At 31.8% G+C, this 24,672-nt stretch overlaps 1 pseudogene; it reads left to right on the top strand.

Moving 5' to 3' along the window:
- The first annotated feature begins 2,874 nt into the window (after positions 1–2,874).
- Positions 2,875–23,132, top strand: LOC108466994 (uncharacterized; annotated as a pseudogene).
- Positions 23,133–24,672: the final 1,540 nt, after the last annotated feature.

The following is a 24,672-nucleotide window of genomic DNA, read 5'->3' as shown; positions in this document are numbered from 1 at the left end:
TGACGTCATAGTCAAAGAGTTACACGGCCTGAGGACACGGGCGTGTCCTTATGTCCACACTGGCGTGTGACCTTATATCATGGAAAAGTTTTCTAAGTTTTCCCAAAACTTTCTAAGGTTCTTAGTTTAGTCCCTAACTACTTTCAATGCATCTTTAGGGCTTCGTAGGTCCATGTGTGGGACATTATGCATGTGTATGAAAAGTTTTGAATTAAAAAAAATTTATATCCCGGTTTTTGCATGTTTGTGAACGATTAAGTCCGGTAATGCCATGTACCTATTCCGGCGTCGGACACGGGTAAGGGGTGTTACTATGCTCGCAGATTGGTAGAGACCAATTATGATAAAACATCTGGTTTAAGGAGGGATTGAGGTATAACACTAAAGTCTTGGTGGCTCCCCCGCGGGAATGCATCTTTGAAACTTTAGTGGATAAGGTAAAGCTTACTTGGGAGATTAAGCGCCCTGAGCGCGAGAAAAGAGAGAAGGAAAAAGTTAGAATAAGAGCAAGAGGGATTCGGGTCCTTCTAGTTCTTCTCAGCGGCCTATGAAAAGGGCTAGGTTTGAGAGACCTCAGTTATTAGAGTCAATTGTTGAAGTGGAGCCCGTTTCTTAGGTTGAGTGGGTTCCAATTTATAGGCCTTGTAGTAGATGTTATCCGAGTGAGTGTTAGAAGAGGATTGGGGCCTGCTATAGATGAGGGTCTAGCGAGCATAAGATTGACGAGTGTCCTTGTATGTTTGAGTTAGTACAGGCTCTAGTTTAGGGTAAGGTGTAGCCTTAGAGGGTAGTTCTGTAGCTCACTAGGGGTCGTGGTTAGATTAAGGGTGGAAATGGTGGTAGCCGTGGATAGAGAGCATAAGGCAGAGGTACAGTTCAAGCTGAGGCTAGATAGATAGGTTTGGTGTATACGACGAGGCACCATGAGGACAAAGGTGCAATCGATGTGATAACTGGTACGTTTGTTATGCATTCACTTCCTTATTTTGTATTAATTGATTGTGGTTCTATCAATTCGTACATATCTAGTAGTATATTGGGTAATTTGGGGATTTTGGCTGATGACATTAGTTGTGTGCTTTCTGTGATTAGTCCTTTAGGATACTCTGTTCGAGTTAGTAAAATGTTTAGAAGGTGTCCACTTGAGGATCAAGGGTTTGTATTCCCCGCTGATTTAATAGAGTTGCCTTTTCGAGAGTTCAATCTGATACTGGGTGTGGATTGGTTGGTAGAGCAACGGGCTAGATTAGACTGTGAATCTAAGATGGTATCTTTTAAGGTTGGGGATGGAGAAGAGGCTGTGATGGTTAGCGAGCATCGAGATTACCTCTTTAATTTAATTTTTGCTCTGGTAACCGAAAAGTCAGTTCGTAATGTGTCTAATGTGTATTTGGCTTATATGCATGACACTAGTGTGATGAGTTTGGCTATGGAAAGAATTCACAATGTTAAGGATTTTTTAGATATTTTTCCTGAGGAATTACTGAGATGACCTCTGGATAGGGAAGTTGAGTTCAGAATTTAGGTTATGCTAGGGACAGCTCTAGTGTCCATTGTTGCATACCGTATGGCACCAAAAGAGCTGAAGGAATTAAAGTTGCAACTTCAGGAACTTCTTAATTAGGGTTTATTCGGCCTAATGTGTCCTTGTGGAGACCACTGATTATCTTTGTCAAATGTGTGTGGATTATCGTTAGTTGAACTAATTCATGGATCTCATGAACTGGGTTTTTTAGCCATACCTATATCAGCTCGTCGTAGTGTTTATCGATGACATTTTGGCATACTCTAAGATTGAGGGTGAGCATAATAAACATCTTAGTGTAGTTCTTCAGATTCTTCATCAGAAGGAATTCTATGTCAAGTTGAGTAAATGTAAATTCTGGTTGAGTGAGGTTATGTTTCTGAGGTATGTGGTTTTTGTTGAGGGTATTCGAGTAGACCCTAGAAAGATAGAGGCTATTCTAGACTGGAAGCAACCTAGGAATGTAACAGAGCTTCGGGATACTATCGGAGATTCGTCGATGGGTTCTCATTGATAGAAACCAAGCTTTGAGAAGCTCAAATTTATTTTGACTCAAGCACCTGTTCTGATTCAGCCCGAATCTAAGAAAGAGTTTATTTTTTATAGCGATGCGTCTCATACCAGTTTGGGTTGTGTTATGATACAGAAGGGTAAGGTGGTAGTGTATGCATCTAGACAACTTAAACAGCATGAGGTTAATTATCCAACGCATTATATGTATGGTGAGAGGTGCATTATCTACACTGATCATCAAAGCCTTAAGTATCCCATCATGCAGCAAGAGTTGAATCTTAGGCAGCATCATTGAATCGAGTTGCTTAAAGAATATGATTGTACAATTAAGTATCATCCTAATAAGGTTAATGTGGTGGCCAATACTCTTGGTCATAATTCTATGTTCGAGTTAAGGACGATGTTTTCTCTCCTAAATTTGTTTAATAATGGTGGGAATCTAGTTGAGTTGCTAATTAAGTCTATTTTTTTGGATGAGATTAAGAGTAAGTAGATTCTAGATAGGTCTCTGATCAGTCGGGTTCATCAGATTGATGAGGGTAAGACTTCAGACTTCAAGTTTAATAGTGGAGGTATTTTGTGCTTTTGTGGTCGGATTTGTATGCTAATGAGGTGGATTTAAGGCAATCTATTCTTCCAAAAGCGCATAGTAGCTCTTATACTATGCATTCCAATAGTAATAAGATGTACCATGATCTTCGAGAGTTTTATTGTTGGCCTGGGTTGAAACGTGAGGTAACCGACTTTGTGTCCCATTGTTTAATGTGTCAACAAGTTAAGGTTAAGCACCAACTTCCCTCTGATTTGCTTCAACTTGTTAGGGTTCCATAATAGAAATGGAATGGGTAACTATTGACTTCATTAGTAGGTTGCCCTTAACACATACTAAGAAGGACTCTGCTTGGGTTATTGTGGATTGGTTGACTAAATCTTCTCACTTCATTCCAGTCAAGTCCGATTACTCCTTACGGAAGTTGGCAAAGCTATATGTCTCCAAGATTTTTAGGCTTAATGGGGTTCCAGTACAGATTATTTTAGATCGAGATCACCAGTTTACTTCTTGCTTCTAGAAAAAGTTACATAAGGCTGTGGGTACTCAACTGGATTTCAATACGGCATTTCACCCGCAGATTGATGGTTAGTCTGAGAGAGTGGTTTTGATTTTAGAGGATATGCTTTAGGGTTGTGTTATTTATTATCGAGGTAGTTGGGAAGAGTTTCTGCTACTAACTGAATTCTCTTATAATAATAGTTTTTAGTCTAGCATTCAAATGGCGCCTTATGGTGTTTTGTATGGTCGGAAATGTCGCACTCCGCTTTGTTGGACTGAGTTGGGTGAGAGGAAGGTTTTGGGTCCTGAGTTAGTGGTTGAGACTAAGGATAATGTTTGTTTGATTCGAGATCAACTTAAGGTCGCTTGTGATAGATAGAAGTCTTATACGGACCTTAAGGGGAAAGAGATTGAGTTAGAGGTAGGGCATCGTGTGTTCCTTAGGTTATCTCCATGGAAGAAAGTTCTCAGATTTGATCGTAAGGGTAAGTTAAGCCCTTGGTTCATTAGTCCGTATCAAATTTTGAGGGGTGTTGGACCTGTTGCCTATCAGTTAGAGCTACCTCTAGAGTTTGCTCATATCCATGACAATTTTTACATGTCCATGTTGAGGCGTTATCGATCTGATCCTTCTCATGTGGTGCCAATGGAGAAAATTAAGTTAAGGTCAGACTTGTCTTTCAAGGAAAAGCTTGTACAGATTCTGGATCGTGAAGTTAAGGTCTTGATGAGAAAGGTCATTCTATTAGTTAAGGTGTAGTAGCGGAATCATGGTTCACAGGAGGCCACTTGGGAGTCTGAGGACTCAAATCATAAGCAAATCCTCATATCTTTGAGTCAGGTAAATTTTAAGGCTGAAATTTCTTTAAGGAGTGGAGAGTTGTAACACCCCAAACTTCTTAGATTTAAATTGTTCAAGTATGTCAAGTAATTTCATTTGTTGTGGCGGTTGAATGCCTTGTATGTCTACTTAAGATCTCGTATTCGAATCCCTGTGATTGTAAGATATATTTTTGTTATTACTCCTATTGTGCCGTCCTTAGTAGCAGAGTATTGATGGAATTTGGGCTCTTGATAGTTGGTTGTGATATTAGTGATAAGATAGGTTCTTAAAATCTTATTTTTTATTTTTTATTTAAAAAAATATATTAGATAATCCCTTAAACTCCTCTTCCTTTTTCATCCAATACTTCCACTCCCTTGTTCACGTTTTTTACTTTTCCACTACCATCCAAACTTTTATTTTTTGCTATCACTGCTCCATTATTTTCATTCTTTTCTTTGCCCTCTCAATTGGTTATTAGAATTGGTTTTGTTCTTGCCGAATCTTTTAAAGTTATTTTCTTCTTTTTCCATTTTGTTTGTTCCTTAATTTCGTGGGCAATTTCTTGTTCGTTGTTTAATGGTAATTTCTTGCTGAATCTTTTAGGGTGACGTTGGTAAGTTTTGTTCTTTCACTGGTTGTAGGTATTTCAAGGTTTTTATTTAGTTATTTAGTTGTTGGTCATGGTATTTCATGATTAAAGATCGTTTGTTATTAAAAGCTTTGGGATTTATTTGGATTCTTATTGTGGTGAGGTTTTATTAATTGTGAGATCTTTTGTTTTAGGAGCGGAACCTATGGCGTTAGACGAACCTCTAGCGAATTAAGTTCTTTTAACGGCTTAGGTTGTTGTTAATAGCATGGTGAGTGCTCGTACGTTGAATTTTAGGGACTTTTTTTCGTTAAGAAAGAAGCATGTTTAAGGATAATTTTGGGATTTAAATTGAATTTGTAATCAATGTGTTTTGGTTCTACATGTAAGATTTAAAGTGTACGATTGTGTGTTTTCTCAAAATTCTTACCAAATGTGTGAACTAACCTAAAAAAATCTATTAAATCGCGGAAAAATCATAAAATAAGGGTTGTTTTCAAAACTGCCCAGCATCACAAGATCGTGTGGCAAGTCATGTGACAAATTGTGTGCACTATACGACCGTGTGGTTGACTATGTGTCAGACTGTGTGTGATTACACAACTTGAACAAGTAATCGTGTGGACCACACGAACTAGCTTATCAGGCCACGTAGGCCCTTTTTGGCCAATTTGAAGGCTCGATTAGGGGCCGATTAAAAGACTAAAAAATAGGGTCTGTGGGCATTTTGTAGCCCTAAAAAGGCGTAAGATTCGGTATGGTTCACATGGGTAAACTTAAAAAGCATGCTGAGTTTCATTTTGTATAAGTTATATGATATGTTATGCTCTAGAAAATATATATGTTAGGCATGCATACCATACAACTTTTGAGATATGTATGTATGTTATCATGATTATGCATATGCATTAGGGTAGGTTTTGATACGATGGAGAAAGTGTATTCTAACAGTTCTATTGAAATTTTGGCTGTTAAATCGCAATTTCTATCTGGCATCTTAGCTGCATAATTACAAGTGGCATATCCCCATATTTTGGTGTGATTGGTTGAACGAAAATGGTATATAGCGGATGGGGGTAGGATCTGTTTTGATATGCTATAAGTCCTGAAATATGAAAAAATAAATGTTCTGAAAATTTTGATTTGGCATTTGTATATATGTATATTATGAGTAAGAAAATTCTGTATATAGGCCAAGTCACATACCAAGCTTCTAACTCACTCGTTTGTTTTGTTCCGTTTCAGGTGACCCTCAAACTTAGGATTGGATGACGACTTTGGAGCTCAGTTTGCATATTTTGGTTTAAAAATGTTTTGGACTAATTTATGGACTTGACGGACTTTTGGACTGTTAATTTTTGTTTTGGACTTTAACATTGATTTTGGTATTAATTTTGCAAAAGTTCTATTTATAATTGGTATTCTAATCAAAACAACATAACTAACAATATACTATAGTTTTATAAGACCAAATTGCTAAAATATTTTTCGTTGCAAGGTTTTTGAAATATGTTACTAGGTTTTTACTACGCAAGTAATTAAGCAAATTGGGTTTGTTTTAATAAAATTAATATAACGCGGATTTCGTCAATGTAATCACGTGATTTTCGGAACGTCTAGTTTTTGACGATTTTAATTTGATTTGTTTTCCTTTAAGTTAAAAATGAGTTTTTTTTAAAAAAATAAGTAACAATGTTTTCACGTGTGATGTAACCTTCACAATCCGACAATAACGTTTAGGCCGGGTTTGGGGTGTTACATTATACACTTTAGTCCTCATGTCCAAAAACTAGCAATTAAACATTACAATTTAGTTCTTTTTCACATCTAATATTAAAATCTAACAATTTAACAAAAATTTCTTCAATAAATCATCAATGACAACTTTCAAAAACTTTAACAATTTTATAATTTGGTGTATGGGCTAGCTAAATCAAGCTCCACAATCTAAAAACATAAAAATTACAAGAAAAGGACTTAATTGAACTCACAAATTTGTTTTTGAAAGTTTTTGAATCTCAGACCCTAATTCTTTCTTTTACAACCGGTGGAGAAGAAGATAAATATGAAATGTTTCTTTTATTTCTTTAATTTTTAGCTTTTATACTATACTTAAACTTAATTAACTTAACCTTAAGCCAAATTAACATAAGTTAGTGGATTCCATCATCATCGACCACTGATTGACTATTTAAAATGGTCAAATAGTTCAATTGGTCCTTTAATAAATTAAAAATCTATAGCGATAAACTTTTATAATTTAGACCCTGAACCTTAATTAACTATTAATTCAACAAAATTATTGGACCAAACTTTAATATATTTTTATAATAGTCTAAAAATATTAAATATTAATATTTACAGACTTGATTTACAAAAATAGAATTCTGAAATGTCATTTTTCATGCAATTGAAAATCGAATTGTTATAATATGATAATAAGTTGGTGAGCCCTATAAGTGGCGTACAAAGTGTGATGTGATTATTACTCTTGATAGGACAACAAGCCTTGACAAGATAGATACTTACTTTATAAGAATTTTACTTAAGTGAGATAAAGGAGTAAAAGTGTATAACATATATGATTACCAAATATGTCCTTCAAGTGTTTCTTCAATCAAAATGAAAATAAAATCAATAGGTCTACAACAATACCTAAAAAGAAAAGTCTAACAATCCCTCATACTATTTGTCAAAAAAAAATCCCTAAGATCAGGTCATTACTTTTGTTTGAAAAAAAACACACCATAAGTTTTCAAAATTGTATGTCCCGTGGTCGTCAAAGTCACAAGCAAAAAACACAAAGAATGAGAGCATAGTCGTGGGTAGCAAAATGTTGAATATATATGGATTAATATATTGTCTATTGTAAAATGAAATTTTAATTTTAATAAGCAAGATTGAAATACTATTATATATTTTTCTATTATTTTTTTAAAAAATAATTATATCTTTAAAATCTTGATGATAGAATTTAAAAATTCCATCAACAGTGCATTGGATAATTTTCATGTATATACATGCATACTTTTGATTCAAATATTTATTGATGCATTATTATCTACATACTCTTTTTATTTTTTAAAATTTAGAAAAAAAAATTATTATATAATGTCTAATCTTTCTCCAGCCTTTAAATAGGAAGATAAATGCATTTTAAGACATTCGAACTCATATACTACTACACTAGAACAATTTTTATGCCAATCAAACTAATACTCACAGTAAAAAAAAATTACATATTAACAACTAAAATAAATAAATAAAATTGGAATCTCAGTTGAAAGTTGACATTAAAGTTTTAATTTGAAGATTTAAGTGTTTGTTTTTAAAATGAAAAAAAAAATCTAACAATACAAGTTTCTTTATATATAGCAGAAAATGTATAAAAAAAAAAGAAATGTTGAAGAATGCTTGGTTGTTGAATGAATGAAGAGACTATATCTTAACACAAAAGATATGGCAGGTTTGTGTCATATCAATGAAATAATTTTTTTGAGAACTTTATTTTTGTCTTCATTCAAGTTATTTGCGTTTTTGGTTACGCATAAATAATAACATAATTTATCCAAAGGGGAGAAAGATAGATGGATGAATGGTAATGAGAAAAAGTAGAAAGAAGACCAAGCAAAAACCTAGAATACGAAGAGGCAAAAGTAGGGTCCATTGATAGCTCCATTTTGGCATCAAACATGTGGTCTGATTGAACCATGAAAACCCACCACACACTAAATATTGAAACAAAACAATTGTGATGTTTTTTGTTGGCCATGTTGAAATATGTATGCAATGGACAACCAAACAACCTAAGTTCTTTGTCTTCAATATGTGAACTTTCCTATCCATTACTTTTTCTTTTTAATCAATAAACTTGGGGTTATGATTTTTTTTAATGAAGGAAAAGGGAATTAGGCAAATCAACTGAAAAATAATTTGAATTGTAGAGGTTATGATTGAATTCAATTGTAGTGTTTTTTTTTAAGTGTTCACTTTTTTTCACTGTGAGATAGTTTTTTTATATTTTCCTAGTTAAATTTTAAAAAATAATTTTATTCATCATCTAATAAATTTTTTTATTTTTTATTGCATTCAGATTAAATTATTGTTTTTAAATTTGCACCTTTAACTAGTTTAGATACCAATGCGATATAAGGGCTGATTATATGTATAACTCAAAATAATATTTAATCATTTTATAATTTTTATAATGATGTTTTAAATAGATATTAATTAATTTTTATATAAATAATATATAAACTGTTTGTTGTAAATACATTAAATGGATGCCTACAACCTTTAAACATTTATAAAAGTAATGAGTTAAAACCTCCCCATTCATTATTAAAGATGGTTAATGTTCGTGTTAATGAAGTCATTAAATAAGTTTCATTCATTTATGTTGCATTAAATGTCAATGGCTTATATATAGCTCTTTTATAAATGAAAAGAGGAGACGAGAAAATTCTCTATTTACTTTAATTGTTTTTTTTATTTAATTATTTTATAACACGTTATTAGCACAAGCTTCTATGAGTTCATAGTGAAGTTCACGTCATTTCGACTTTATATAATTTTCCCATATAACTCTCGTTAAACTATATGTGGTATACATATTTTCATAATTATTTTATTTTTTCTAGATGAAATATTTGCTTTGGGTAACATTTGCACATTTATTTTTACAACTCAAATTCAATAATAATAATTATATATACATGCTTTTTTTATTAAAAGAAATTTCAGTTAATGTTATTTGTGTTAAGTTCTTATTATGACTATTCCTCTTTATGCCAATATTTGATGAATATTATTATTTAGCAAATTTGGTATATATAATTGAATTATTTTACGATTGAGAATGCTTATTATTTTACTAATATTTTTTTTTTATTTTGGTTCAAGTGATTATAATGTTAAATGTTGTCAAACTTGAATTTGCGGCCTTAGACATCTCAGGCAAGAATTATTTGTCATGGCTGTTAGATGAAGAAATTCACCTAGATGCTAAAGGTCTAGGAAATAAAGAAGCATCTAATCAAGACAAGGCAAAAGCAATGATTTTCATCCGTCATCATCTACATGAAGGATTAAAAGTGGAATATCTCACTGTGAAAGACCCTATTGAGTTGTGAAAAAATTTGAAAGAACGATTTGACCATCAGAAAAATGTGATACTCCTTAAAGCTTGTTATGATTGGATGCACTTACGGTTGCAAGATTTTAATACTATAAGTGAATACAATTCAGAACTTTTCAAAATTAGTTCTCAACTAAAATTATATGGAGAAAGCATAACTGATGAGGACTTGTTAGAGAAAACATTTTCAATCATTCATGCTACTAATATGCTCCTGTAGCAGCAATACCATGGAAAAAGTTTTAAAAGGTATTCTGAATTGATTTCATGCCTTTTGGTGGCTGAACAAAATAATGAGCTAATGATGAAAACCATGGAATTCGTCCCACTGGTTTTGCACCATTCCTTGAAGTGACTGTAGCTGTACACAATAATTATGAAAATAGAAAATATAGAAGTCGCGGCCGTGGTCGTGGACGTAGTGAGGGACGTGGTCGAGGATGTATTAGTAATCGTTATCACGGTGGTCATAACAATGATACTTATAACCACCAGAAAAAGAATAACAGTGAAAGATAGGAAAGAAGTGATCAAAATTATCCTTCAAAGATTATTGAGGATATATGCTACCGATGTGGTATAAAGGGGCATTAGTCACGTACTTGTCGTACGTCTAAGCATTTAGTAAAACTTTATCAAGCATCCATTAAAAAGAAGGAAAAGCATATGGAGACAAATTTTATATCCCAAAATGATGAAATAAAGGCAAAAAATAAAGATATTCACTATAATACTAAAATTGACCATCCCTATGAGGTTGATAAATTTAATGACCTTAATAATATAGCTCACCTAGATGTGACAAATTTCTTTGAGAATCATTAGAAAAATAGATGTTATCTTGACATTTTGATGTTGTTTTAAGTATGTTTTATTTTCTTGCATAAAGAATAATTTATATATTTAATAAATATTTGCAATGTTTCTCATATTATATTTTGTTTTTTATGAAGAATATGAATATTCAACAAATTTTCGATGGACTTAAAATCAATTGAGACATGTGTCTTATAGATAGTGCTACAACACATACGATACTCAAAGATAAAAAAAAATATTTTTTCTCATTTGACAATGAGTATGCCTATGTTAATATAATATCGGGTAGTTCAAAACTTATTGAAGGCTCTGGAAGAGCTATTATATTATTACCTAAAGGTACAAAATTTGTCATTGATGATGCTTTATATTCCACTAAGTCTCAAAGAAATTTATTGAGTTTTAAATATATTCGTCTTAATGGATGTCATAGAGACTATGAATGAGAAAAAATTTGAATATCTATATATTGCAAATGTTGAATATGGAAAGAAATATGTTTTGGAAAGGCTACCTACTTTTTCATCAAGTTTATATTATACATATATTAGTGCAATTGAGTCACATGTTACTACAAACTAGAAGTTAGTAGAACCACTTACTTTTACTATTTGGCATGACCGATTAGGCTATTCCGAATCTATTATGATGCGAAGAATCATCGAGAATTCAATTGGACACCCATTAAATAACCAAAAGATTCTTGAATTTAAGGATTTATCTTATGTTGCTTGTTCTCAAGGAAAATTGATTATTAGACCATCACCAGCTAAAGTTGAGATTGAATCTCCCTCACTTCTTGTAACACCCTAAAATTTGGGGTTGAAATTTTTGAGATTGGTAGGTAGGGTCAATAGCTAGATTGGACGATTGGGTTTGTTGCTGTGTTTTATGTCAATATGGGTCTGCCAGTCTAATGGTTGGTTGTGTGTTAGTTTGCCTCTAGGGTTTTGGGTTCAAATCCTCTTGTGTGTTTGAGGAATTAATTTTATTTGAGTTTTTTTTATGTTATATATATATATATATATATATATGTTATTTATTTTATGGTATTTTTATCATTGAAAAAAAAAAGATTGTTTCTAAAAAATCTCTTATCACATTCTTCTCTTCTTCTTCACATTTTTTTCTTTTTCTTTTAATCTTTGTTTTTTTCTACTGCTTCATTTCAGTGGTTTGTTTTCGTCTCGATTGGAGTTCGGCTCTTTTGCTTCTACTCTATTTCTTTTACTGTGTTTTACAATTTCGTCAATAGGATTTTTCGAAATTGGTAGATTTGAGGCGTCGATCATTTTTAGGTGTTTTAATCGCGAATTCAGATGAGAGTTTCGTAAATTTTTAATTTAATCGTGAATTATTGAATCAATTTTGTGAAATTTGGTAATTTCGGGTGTTCCGGTACTTGCGTAATTGTAATGTTGTTCGCTGTTAAATTGCATAAAATTTGACTAGTTAGGGTATGTTTCTACACTATTAGAGGTTAAGGATCTTTTGACGTCGAATTCGTGTTTTGGGGGCTATTTCGAGTGGTTTCATGACTACACGGGTGTGTACCACACACGAGCAATCCAAACAACCGTGTACAATTGGGAATTTAGGGTTTTCGATGATTTTGATACCACACGGCCTGGCGACACAGACATGTGTCCCCACACGGGCGTTTCAGATCCCCACACTGTCGTGCCTCCTCTACTCTTAATTTTTAGTGCTTTTGAACAATGAGTTACGTGGGCTATTCACACGGGCGTGTGTGGCCTTCACATGAGCGTGTAGACCCTCACACGGCCTGGGCATTTTCCACACAGCCGTGTGGCCCTATTTCGCCAATTTTGTGCTGTGTCTGTTTTTGTTCTGATTATGATTATATGTGTTTCGACCCTTGGCTAGGTCTTAGTAAGGGTGGTCGGGACTTTGTTTCGGCCTAGATTTGTGCATTATTCACGATCATAGTGCTAATTAAGCGATTCGTTTGAGTGTTAATTGATGTTATGTTATTTTTATTCTAATTTTGGGCATTTAAATGTGTGCATTTCTGATTTCATATTCTGTTTCTGTAAGGTTGACTTCAAATGGTGTGCATTTTGTATTTGCATTAGTCTTTTTGGGTTGGGTTGTGAAGAGAAGGAAGACTCTTTCTGATCTGGCAGTTTAACTGCAATTTATTGGTACAACAGTTTACCGTAATGCACTGTACTGCATATACGCAAGCCTTGATGCGTATTATTATCTGAGTGGCTTAGTCCACATACATGATGTGTAGGGTTGTATGGGTCTTTCGAGGTCCTATGTAGTGTGTTTGGTTGGATGAGCTTAAATAGCTCTTTTGAGGTGTGATCGGAGGATGGAGAGGTGTTTTGGCTGGATGGTTGGGTTTTTTTTCTACTTGACTGCATTCATGCACATATGGTTAAGTGACTGGGTGTAAGTTCATTTGTCGGTATTCTGTCTAGTTAACTCAATATGTGTGACTGATTTTGCGTGTATTGAGGTGTTAGCATAATAACGTTTTGGAACACTGTGTTTGTAATGATAAGTGTTTTGGTACCATCCCATTGACGGGTTATTGGTTGAGTTTCTGTCTATGATGAGGTGTGCTTATTTGTTACGTTCTGTTGGGACGTTGATCCCGAATTTACCTTCTGTTTCTGTATATCTCTGTAAGTTTGTTTTGCTATTGAACTGCTATCTAGAATTCTCTTCTGTAAACCTGATGTTAATCGATTTGAACTCACACTGAGCTTGAGTAGCTCACCCCCTCAGTTTTTCTTTTTCAGGTGCTTTCGTATGTTGTTGCAGGATCCGGCACATCGGAGGTCTCCGACAGCCACGTTTTAGAATTAACTTTAAAAGTATTTTCATAAATTCTGCATTTATAAATAAACAGTTTGAATTGTAAATTTTATTTTGAATATTGTGTTATGAATTTTGGGTTTTACGCACATATGTATCATTTGGACTAAAATTTTTGTAATATTGAGATTTTACAAATGAGAGTTTTGCGTAACTTAAATACCATTTGTTTTCTAGCTGGTTAAACTAAAATTTTACCTACGATCACATTGGTGATCAATGTGACCTCCGAGATTCGGTCTAAACTTCTAGGCCGAGTTATGGGGCGTTACATTTCTTGAATATATTCAATGTGATATATGTTGGCTCATTCATCCACCATGTGGACCATTCAAATGTTTTATGCTATTAATAGATGCATCTAGTAGGTGGTCACATGTGTGTTTTTTATCGACTCGCAACCTAGCGTTTGCGAGACTACTTGCTCAAATAATTCTATTAAGAGCACAATTTCTAGATTATGCAATCAAAACTATTCATCTTGATAATGCTGGTGATTTATATCCCAAGCTTTTAATGATTATTGTATGTCAATTGGGATAAAAGTTGAACATCCTGCAGCTCATGTTCACACACAAAACGGTTTAGCTAAATCGTTTATTAAACACCTCCAACTAATAGCTCGGCCATTACTTATGAGAACAAAACTCCTTGTTATAGCTTGGGGATATGCTATTTTTCATTCAGCAGCACTTGTGCGCTTAAGGCCAACAAGTTATAATAAGTACTCCTCATTACAATTGGCTTTTGGTCAAGAGCCAAATATTTCCTATCTTAGAATTTTTGGATGTGCAGTATGAGTTCCAATTGCTGCACCACAATGCACAAAGATGGGTCCTCAAAAGAGGTTGGGAATATATGTTGGTTATGAATTTTCTTCTATAATTAAATATGTTGAACCATTAATTGAAGATTTATTTACTGCACAATTTATTGATTTCCATTTTGATGAAACAGCATTCCCAACATTAGGGGGAGAGAAAATACAACTAGTAAAAGAAATTACATGGAATGGATCATCATTATCTCAATTAGATCCTCGTACAAGTCAATGTGAACAAGAAGTTTAAATAATCAGACATTTGCAAAACATCGCCAATCAACTGTTATATTCATTTACTGACCTAAAGAGAATTACAAAATCTCACAGACCAGCTGAAAATGCTCCAATATGAATTGATATCCCAATAGGGCAAATTATTAATGCAAAAGAAAGTAATCCACGCCTAAAGTGTGGAAGGCCAATCGGTTCCAAAGACAAAAATCCTTGTAAAAGGAAAAGAGAAATTATTCAAGATGGTAATATTGTGGAGGCAAGTGCCCCATAAGAGGCCAAAGATATAACTAATCAAAAAACCTAGAAGAGGTTCAGGTACCTGAAAATGGTGATAACGAAGAAATCTCAATAAGTTATGTTACTTCAAGTAAAAAATAGAACCGAAAAAATATAGTTGTCGACAATAATTTTGCTTATAATGTTGCTATTGAAACAGCAAAAGAAAATGAGGATCCTGAGCCTAAATCTATTAAGGAATGTAGAAATAGAAAAAATTGGCCAAAATAAAAAGATGTAATTCAAGCAAAATTAAATTCACTTTCTAAACGTGAGGTTTTTGGACCTATAGTCCAAACACCTAAATATGTAAAGATGGTAGGATATAAATAGACATTTGTGCTAAAACGAAATGAAAAAAATAAAGTCATAACATATAAAGCACGACTTGTAGCACAAGGATTTTCGCAAATGCCCAGCATTGATTATGAAAAGACATTCTCGTGTGGTGGATGCAATCACGTTTAGATACCTTATTAGTCTAGCAGTACGTGAAAAATTTGACATGCGTCTAATGGATGTTGTTACAGCCTATTTGTATGGTACACTTAATAGTGAAATTTATATGAAAATCCAAGAAGGATTTAAAATCCCTGAAAGATATAAAGTTTTCCAGAAAAATGGCTCAATCAAATTAAAGAAAATTTTATATGGATTAAAATAATCTGGACGTATGTGGTACAATCGTCTTAGTGAATATTTGTTAAAAGAAGGTTATAAAAATGATCCAATCTACCCATGTGTTTTTATAAAAGGTATGGATCAAACTTTGTGATAATTACTATTTATGTTGATGATCAAAATATTATTAGAACTCTTGAAGAGCTTTAAAATGCAGTAAATTATTTAAAGAAAGAATTTGAGATGAAAGATCTTGGAAAAACAAAGTTTTGTCTTTGCCTGCAAATCGAGCATTTAAAAGATAAAATTCATATCATCGTCAACTTATACGAAAAAGATCTTAAAGAAATTTTATATGGATAAAACACATCTATTAAATACCCCGATAGTTGTACAATTATTAGACGTGAATAAAAATCAATTTCGTCCTTGTGAGAATGATGAAGAGTTTCTTGGTCTTGAAGTACCATATCTAAGTGTCATAGGAGCATTGATGTATCTTGCAAACAACACAAGACCTGATATAGCTTTTGTTGTAAACTTGTTAGCAATATTTAGTTCTTCTCCAACACATAAACATTGGAATGTAATTAAACAAGTATTTAGATATCTCAAAGGGACTATTGATATGAGGTTATTTTATTCAAATGATTCAAAATCCCTATTAGTTGGTTATGCTGATGTTGGATATTTATTGGATCCATATAAAGGTCGATCTCAAATGGGATATTTATTTACATGTAGAGGTACTGTCATATCATGGCGTTCGACAAAACAGACATTAGCTGCTGCCTCTTCAAATCATGTTGAAATAATTGCAATGCATGAGGCAAGCCGAGAGTATGTTTGGCTAAGGTTATTAACCCAACATATCCAGAAGATATGTAATTTTCCTTTACAAGAAAATATGCCAACTATCTTATACGAAAATAATGCAGCATGTATAGCTCAATTAAAGGGTGGTTATATCAAAGGTGACAGAACGAAACATATTTCACCAAAATTATTCTCTACTCATAATCTTGAGAAGTGACATAAAAGTTCAACAAATTTGTTCTAGTGATAATTTAGCAGATCTTTTTATAAAGGCATTGCCAACTTCAACATTTGAAAGACTATGAAACAAGATTGGAATGCGTCGACTCAAAGACATAATGTGATATTGCCATTAGGGGGAGTTTGAAACACGTTAAACTCTTTTCCTTTAACCAAGGTTTTGTCCCACTGGATTTTCCTGGTAAAGGTTTTTAACGAGGCAACTTGTAATAGGAGATTGTGTAGTCTTTTTCCTTCATTAAGTTTTTATCTCATAGAGTTTTTCCTAGTAAAGATTTTAATGAGGAGCATTTTTATTTAAAAGACATCCAAGGGGTAGTGTTGTAAATACATTACATGGATATCTATAATCTTTAAACATTTATGAAAGTAATGAGTTAAACCCCCTCATTCATTATTAAAGATGCTTAATGTACATGTTAATGAAGCTGTTAAATAAGTTTCATTCATTTATGTTGCATTGAATGTCAATGGCTTATATATAGCTCTTTTATAAATGAAAAGAGGAGACGGGAAAATTCTCTATTTACTTTAAGTGTTTTTTTATTTAATTATTTTATAACACTGCTTAAATTTTATTCCAAATATAATTATTTGTATAATATTTTAAATACATTGTATATAGAATTTTAAATTTAAACTAATTTAAGTAAAATTTCTAATAATTTCAAAAAGTTTTAAAGTTGGTTTAAATATGTTTGTTAAAATTTATATATTTTTAAATTCTGTTAAAAATTGTAATGTACAAAACATTCTTCAAAATAATTTAATTTAAAATTTTAAACATATTAATTTAAAATATTTTCAAAATATTGACAATGTTAAAATATTTTTTAAACGGTTTTAACTTTCAAAAGTGTCTACATGTGAAAAATGACTATACTCATAAGGCTTTTATTAATATGAATTTCATCATAAGTATGTGAAAAGATTTAAAGTACCCTTATGTGATATGCATACATGTATGTGTTAATGACATTGATGAATACATATTGTATATGTGCCATAAAAAAAATTTAAATTTAAATTCATAATTCCGTTGCTAATGTTATATAATACTTGACTTAAAAAAATAGGGATAGGCTAAGGGCTTATATGTGTTAGTTTAAATATTTCGTGAGTACTCATTTAAGAGTCATGTATTTTAACTTCCAAATGTGATCACTAATAAACCAATTATTTGTAAGTTAAGTCCTTGTAATTTGATTATAAGAGTTAATTTCGTTGGCATCATTAAGATGTCATTTGAATTGAATAATTTTAAAGTGCTCAACATTAATAACAAGATAGGATAAGTAGGTTTATCTTTGTGTATATATTGAGTTCATTGAGCTCACGCATTAGTTGTTTAAATGCATAGGTTGTACTTGTCGAGAAGCTTGTAATTTTGGTTTGGGAGCATCGCATCACCATCCGAGATTTTGAGGTTGTAATTGTTACTTGTATTTTGACATGTACATAAAGACTTAAACTGTCATAAGTATCTATAAGTAATTAGATTTGTAAAATCAAGCGTTGTTTGTAACCTCCTTGAAAGGCCATGTCAAGTTTTAAGTTATCAAATGATTTGATCATGTTTATGACTTGGTTTTACTTCAATGAATGATAAGTTTTAGCTTGATTTTTGAAAATGCGGTGTATGTATTTAGAGATGAAAATGAATTTAAAGGTAATTTAAATGTGATAAAATCGATTTGGAACTTATTGATACAATATGGTGATGTGTGGGGGTGTTTTGAAGTGTCACCAAGTTTTAGTGAATCCTGCCGCAACTTTAGTGTCACCATGTCATGAATTTGCCTTCAAACGTCGCAACCACGAATTCCCCAACATCATGACTTCTTAAGTCAGGGAGTTATATCGCGACGTCCCCTGCTTCAACTTCACAACCACTTAGCCTTGTATCAACACTGCACCATTTTGATCCATTTTAGCTTCCAAGGTCTTGTTTTCAACTCTGAACATTTTCGATCACCCACAAAAAAATTCTAAATAGTTTTAAAATAATTTTTGAGCCTTCAAAATATTTTTATACTATTTTGAATATTTTTATTTAAATTGTTAAGAATTCTAATTTATTCTCAAATTCTTTAACCTAAATGACCTTGTTTTAGTCGACAAGCTTCAAACACCTGTTTTACAAATTAGCATTGTCCACATATGTTTACAAAGACTTGAAATGATTTATAATGGTAATTAATATTTTTCTAAACTCTTTTGACTTGATGAAAAGAATATTAACATGTTGCAAAATGAACATTTTATAAAAGAAAATTTTACTAAAACTAATAAATTATTTTTACTAAAAACCTAATAATTTATTAAAATAATATTTATACAGCTGAGGTAAATTTTAATAAATCACAGATTTTGTTGCATTTATCAATTAAATTTTATAGCATTTTAACAAACTAATATTTAGATAATAAAACAAACTAATATAAATATTTAATTTTAAAATTATAATTTTTATTATGATAAATATATAAATTAAAAATTATTATTTAAAATAAAGGTGAATTAATATAAATTCATTTGAATTCGTTTAATTCAATGACATTAATAACGTATTGAATATTTAATATTTAAAATTCTATTCATTTAGGCAACTTTATATCCACATGTGCAGTTTTAATTTAATATATCAAATAATATCACAGGTCTAGAATTAATATCACGCTATTAACATTAATGGCAATTTGTGTATAAAAGAATTGGCGAGAAAGCGAAAAATCGAATAGGAAAGTTTACAACACAATTTCTTGAGCTATAGTGTGATCATCCCTATCCTCCTTCATCACAATTAGTAGCTACTCCAGTGGATATCGAATTGAAGCACTTAGAACTCAGCACAATGACTGGAGGGCAACTCAAAATGGATAAAGCTTTCTCCCACTTGAAGGATTGCTCTTGCCTACTCTGGCTCTAGACCTTTACCTAGGCCTTTAGATAGTTAGCTCTTTAAGCGGGAAAAAACCCTTAGATCGTTACGTTCCTTATTAACGCGATTATGGGTACGTAGTCCCTATGTACGGGATATGTACTAATATTATCGATTAAAATAATTAAATTTAATTATAATATTAGGTTTTAGAGTTTAGAATTTAGATATAATTATTTTTGTGTTTTTCCTACATTAAATTAAAATTATTGATGTAATGAATAAAATAAAATTTTAAAATAAAATTGATGTAAAAAACAATAATATTAAAAAAATTATTTAAAATAAAAAGAATTAGAGCATGATTGGTTGAAGGTAATAGCTAAACCATTACATGCCTATTACTAACCTATACTTCAGGCCAACTTAAACTGGCGTTTGGTTCAACGTAATACCTTATTACGGGTGGATTCCATTCCGGGCTTAAACAGAGATTTTTGGGGATTTCTATTCCGTGCCTTCTTCACCGTTTACCTATTCGTTGCTTGAAGAAACCGATTCTATCCTTACCAAAATTTCACGTCAAAAATACTCTCAATCAGCAGCCATTTCACATGGCATTCCTCCCCTTCATCTAAGGTCAGGTAAACATTTTTGCTTCTTCTTCCTTCACATCATCTTCTTTCATTATTTCATCATCTATCTCCTTTCTGCAGTTTCAACTACAGGGCAGCAAATTGACTTGGCACGAGCGCTTCTTGGTACTTTTCTTTTCCAATTTCTCTTCCGCAGAGTTTTGTTTGCTTATTAATTTCTGGGCTCCAAAGAAAGGTACCAAGAAGCGGAGATTGGGTCATTCAATCAGTCACAGAGGACAAAGAATTGGCTTCAAAGAAGAACAGTCATTCCCATGAACCTAAGGAGCTTTTGTTCCCAAATGGCTCCAAAACTTTGAAGGCTTCTTCTTCAGGGGTTGGAGGTGGTCACGGTGATGATGGTGATGGCCATGATGATGTCGAGAAGTTGAGTAGTAGAGTAATCAATGCCTCTATCGTTCTTGGATTTGACACATTTGTTGTATCCAAGTTGCTTACAATTGATCATGATTATTGGCATGTAAGTTATCTCTTAGGTTTTTCAATTTTTTTTTTTTGCATTTTAATTCTATTTCCTGTTTTACTTAGAGTTGAATAATGATTCGTTTCAAAAGAGCTTTTTTTTTGTATGCTCTTGTTTTGAGAAGGGTATTTTTGCTTGGTAGTAGTTTTCCTTGGTTTCACTTCTCTCTATGCTAGAGTTGGTTAATCTCTTTCGTTCGTCATTTTATGATTTTAATCTTGAAAATTGTTGAGGTGTTTATAACTTTCTAAACTAACCATGAAATCTGAAACATTGCTTGTAAAAGAAAAAGGGGGTCTTTATTTATGATTTGTGCTTTCCTGGAAATTTAAGGTTTATGCAGATTAGCTTTCAAAAACCAAGTGAAAGCTGGAGTCCTCAAAATAAAATGAAGTGAAATCTAAATGCTACAATATTGTTTTTTTTTCCTATCTCAGTGTTTATTTGATTCTTATGAATGATTAACAGGGATGGACACTTTATGAGGTACTCCAATATGTTCCAGAACATAATTGGATTGCATACGAACAAGCTTGTAAAGCCAAACTAGTGATAGCCAAAATGGCAATAAGTGGGATAGTCTATTCAATAGGAAATTAGATTGCACAAGTAGTTTCTCTCTCTTCTCCACTCTCTCTATTAATCCTTTAAACGTAAACATATATTGCATTCAGCTCATATTGTATAGCCTGTGTGTAGTGTTATGAAGGAAAGCCTTCAGATCGGGCCTTGTTGGATTTACTCTTCATGGATCCCTTTCTCATTATTATTACCAGTTTTGAGAGGTAATACTTGTGGTTCATAGTTTATATGTTTTGCTGCTTTGAGTCATTTTTTTTCCATGGAGCACTGAAACACTTTGAGTTCCAGGCTTTGTTTCCTTTCAATGATTGGTGGATGGTTCCAGCAAAAGTTATCTTTGATCAAACAGTTTGGGCTGCAATTTAGAACAGTATATATTATGTAGTTTTGGGGTTCTTGCGTTTTGAATCCTCGGCTAATATCTATAAAGAACCGAAGGCAACATTTTGGCCTATGCTGACTGTAAGAAGCTTTTCTTCTGTTTCTTTTGATGCATATTTTGGGTGTCAATGGTTGTGGTATGAATTGCAAACGATGTAGTCTACTCTACCCATGATTTTTGATATACTGGAATTCTATTTCATGCTTTATTTGTTAGAGCAGGATTTATCATATATGCTCATTTTTCTTTTACATTAATCACTATCAATGTAAAATGTCTACCTCTTTTCCATGATGTATTGGAGGATTCAACCTTTCTTAATAGGTGTACCTTAAAATTGACTTAGAAAAATATTGTGCGGAGAAAGTGAAATCTGTATATTTTAATTTAGTACTATAGATCATTGGGATATTGAAATGATCAAATGACTTTTATGTACTGTTCTTACTTGATGGTTAACTTAACCACTTGATGTCAAATAATGCTCAAGAGCCTATTATTTGCCTATGCATTAGGGAATAAGAGACATTTATTTTTAGTATATAATTAGTAAAAAACCTGTCATCCTTCTTTAGGTCTTGAAGGAGGCCTCTAAGCTTTATACTGCAAGTTGGGTAAGGGATATTGGTCCTGATCTTAGACCAAACGATTCTAAGAAGGATGATGGGATTAAAGGTAAATCCAATGGAGATAAGAGTAAGAGTACAGAGATAGAACCTTCGACCTTGGAGGATATTGGTGAGGAACTTTACTTTGTGGTTTCTTATCTTGAAATGTTCAAATGTATAAGTTGTCTGTAATGAATCAAGAAGTATATAGCATGACTTGCAAAATATATGGCATATTATATGTGCAATAAACCGTTAGATTCGTGCTTGAGACATCTTATGGAGGTCAAGGAACAAAGTCCCATAATGCTTGAGTTCAGTTAGGTTTTCATTTAAATTTCCCTTTTTAGTAGAACTTTTCTAGAGGTAGCTTGGAATTTATTCTTTGATTTCTTTTTCCCCTGGCTGCTCAAAGTCATCTGTGACTGCATTTTGTTTTATTTTGTTGTTGGCACCTGTGTTCAAGTCTTATATTTTACACTTCTATTGGCATATTTTTGGTGAATCCCTTCTTCACCAGGCCAAAGTTCAGTTGTTGAAGAAATATTAAATTTTCAACTAAAATTTTTTAGGCCAAATTTCTCTCTTCTCACCCTTTTCTCTCTCTCTTATTTTCCTAGTATTATAGTTTATCTTGTTGAATTTTACATTGTTTTGATGTTGTCTATGGAAATGATTTAATAGTGATTGCTGCAAGAGGAGGGATGGAGACTTTGAGGCCTGCTTTACAGAGGTTATACATGACAAGGGCTTCTGCATATAGAGATGCTCTTAAGAGTTTCATAGAAGGATATCAAGAGGTTATCCAGCAGATCATGGAGAAAGAGGAAGATTCTTCTAAAGCACAGCAAGAAGGCAATACTGATACAACTTGATGGCTGATAAGTGCATAATCGGAGATGCATGTGAGTACTTCTCCAGCATACCTATTGTAGATACAAGTTTGGAGATTTGGTGGAGCTAGGTTGGCATGAAATCACAAGAATGATACATGTCCTGAGAATTTTCCTGTATTGAGAAAGTGACCTTTAGAAACTACAAGTATAATGGAAATCTCCATTGACAATGGTGATGCTCTTTCCTTCTGTCACAATTTAAATGAAATGAGAATGTGAAGTGTAACATTATATTGTTTGTTATATGTAACAAAGTATCGATTAAAATTATTACTTAACTCATAAATTAACATTTAAATTATATCATTAATTCTATTTTAGTGTCTAAATATTTTTAATCACAAGCTATTTATTACTTTTAATACTTTGTTTTTTATTGTAGAATAATTAAATTATTTGTTTCACTAATGATATTTTAGCACATTAAATATGTATTGCAATTTAAAATAATAAGGTAAGTTTTATATTATTTTTATAATATTATATATTATCATTTTTAATTCATATAATAATTATTTTATTAAGAATGTTATTAAATTATATAATATTTTATTAAATTGAATTTAATAATTATTATATTAAAAATGATTAAATTATTTATTTTATTTTATTAAAATATATTTAATAATAATTTTATTAAAATTTAATAATAATAACAATAATTATCTATCTAAAAAAATTTAAAGCATTTTCAACGGTTGTTTTGGTTGCTTATTACAATGCTTTTTTTTGTCTTGGCAGCCCTTTTTTTATTCATCTTTTGGATGCTATTAAAATGTTTTATTGATCAGAGTGATGAGGGGCGGATCTGGGTAGAATCACATTTTGGGGCAAACCGATGATTTTATTTCGTAATCTTTTCAATGTAAATACCAGGTCCTACCATACACTCATTTGTTGTCTTATTCATGTACAGTTTCTCTTTTCTTCCCCTTTTTTTTTTGGTGGTTGAATTAAATATGAGAACTATGGGAAACTGAATAGAATATTTAAGGATATCAAGTTATTTCATTAACGCATTACTTTAACCTAGGGATAGATTGCAAAACCTCTGCACATTCAATCATGTCCTTCTACAATGGTGATTTTTAGAGAAAAAATATTGTAGTATTCCAATCTTATAGTGAATGATTTTAGAGAAAAATATTGTATTATCTCATTAACGATTTCTAGAGAAAAAATATTGTAGTATTCCAATCTTGAAAATTATTCGAGGAACATTCCTGTGAACATATGAATATTATGTTTAAATGTGAAATATAATTCTCAAGTTATTTATTACTTTATATTTTATTTTTATTGTAGAATAATCAAATTATTTGTTTCACTAATGATATCTTAGCATATTATGTAGTGCAGTTTAAAAATAATAAAGTAGATTATATATTATTTTTATAGTATTATATATTATGATTTTTAATTCATATAATAATAATTATATTAAGAATTTTATTAAATTATATTTAGTAATAATTATGGTAAAATATGATTAAATTATTTATTATTTTTATTAAATTATTTTTAATAATAATCTTATTAAAATTTAATAATAATAACAATAATCATCTACTTAAAAAATTCAACTAAGGGTATTCGGTCATTTTAGTTTTTTTCTTATTCTATTACAACATCATTCCATTCAACCAAACACAAGAATTCTATTACGTTTATTCCATTCCATCCAACCGCATAGTTGAATTACTTATTACGCTTCTATTCCATTACAGCTCTATTCTATTACAGCTCTATTCCATTACATTGAACCAAGCCCACTATATGGGTTTCATACTTCTTGTGGCAGATTTACGCCATAAAGACAATTACGTTGTCATCTTCAATGCAGGAAAGCTATATAAAAACAAATTTTATATTAAAGTTATATTT

This window comes from Gossypium arboreum, chromosome 10, assembly GCF_025698485.1.
Source record: "Gossypium arboreum isolate Shixiya-1 chromosome 10, ASM2569848v2, whole genome shotgun sequence".
Classification (NCBI taxonomy): Eukaryota; Viridiplantae; Streptophyta; class Magnoliopsida; order Malvales; family Malvaceae; genus Gossypium; species Gossypium arboreum.
Note: the sequence above shows the minus strand (reverse complement) of the source record. Positions and strands in the feature narration are given on the sequence as shown.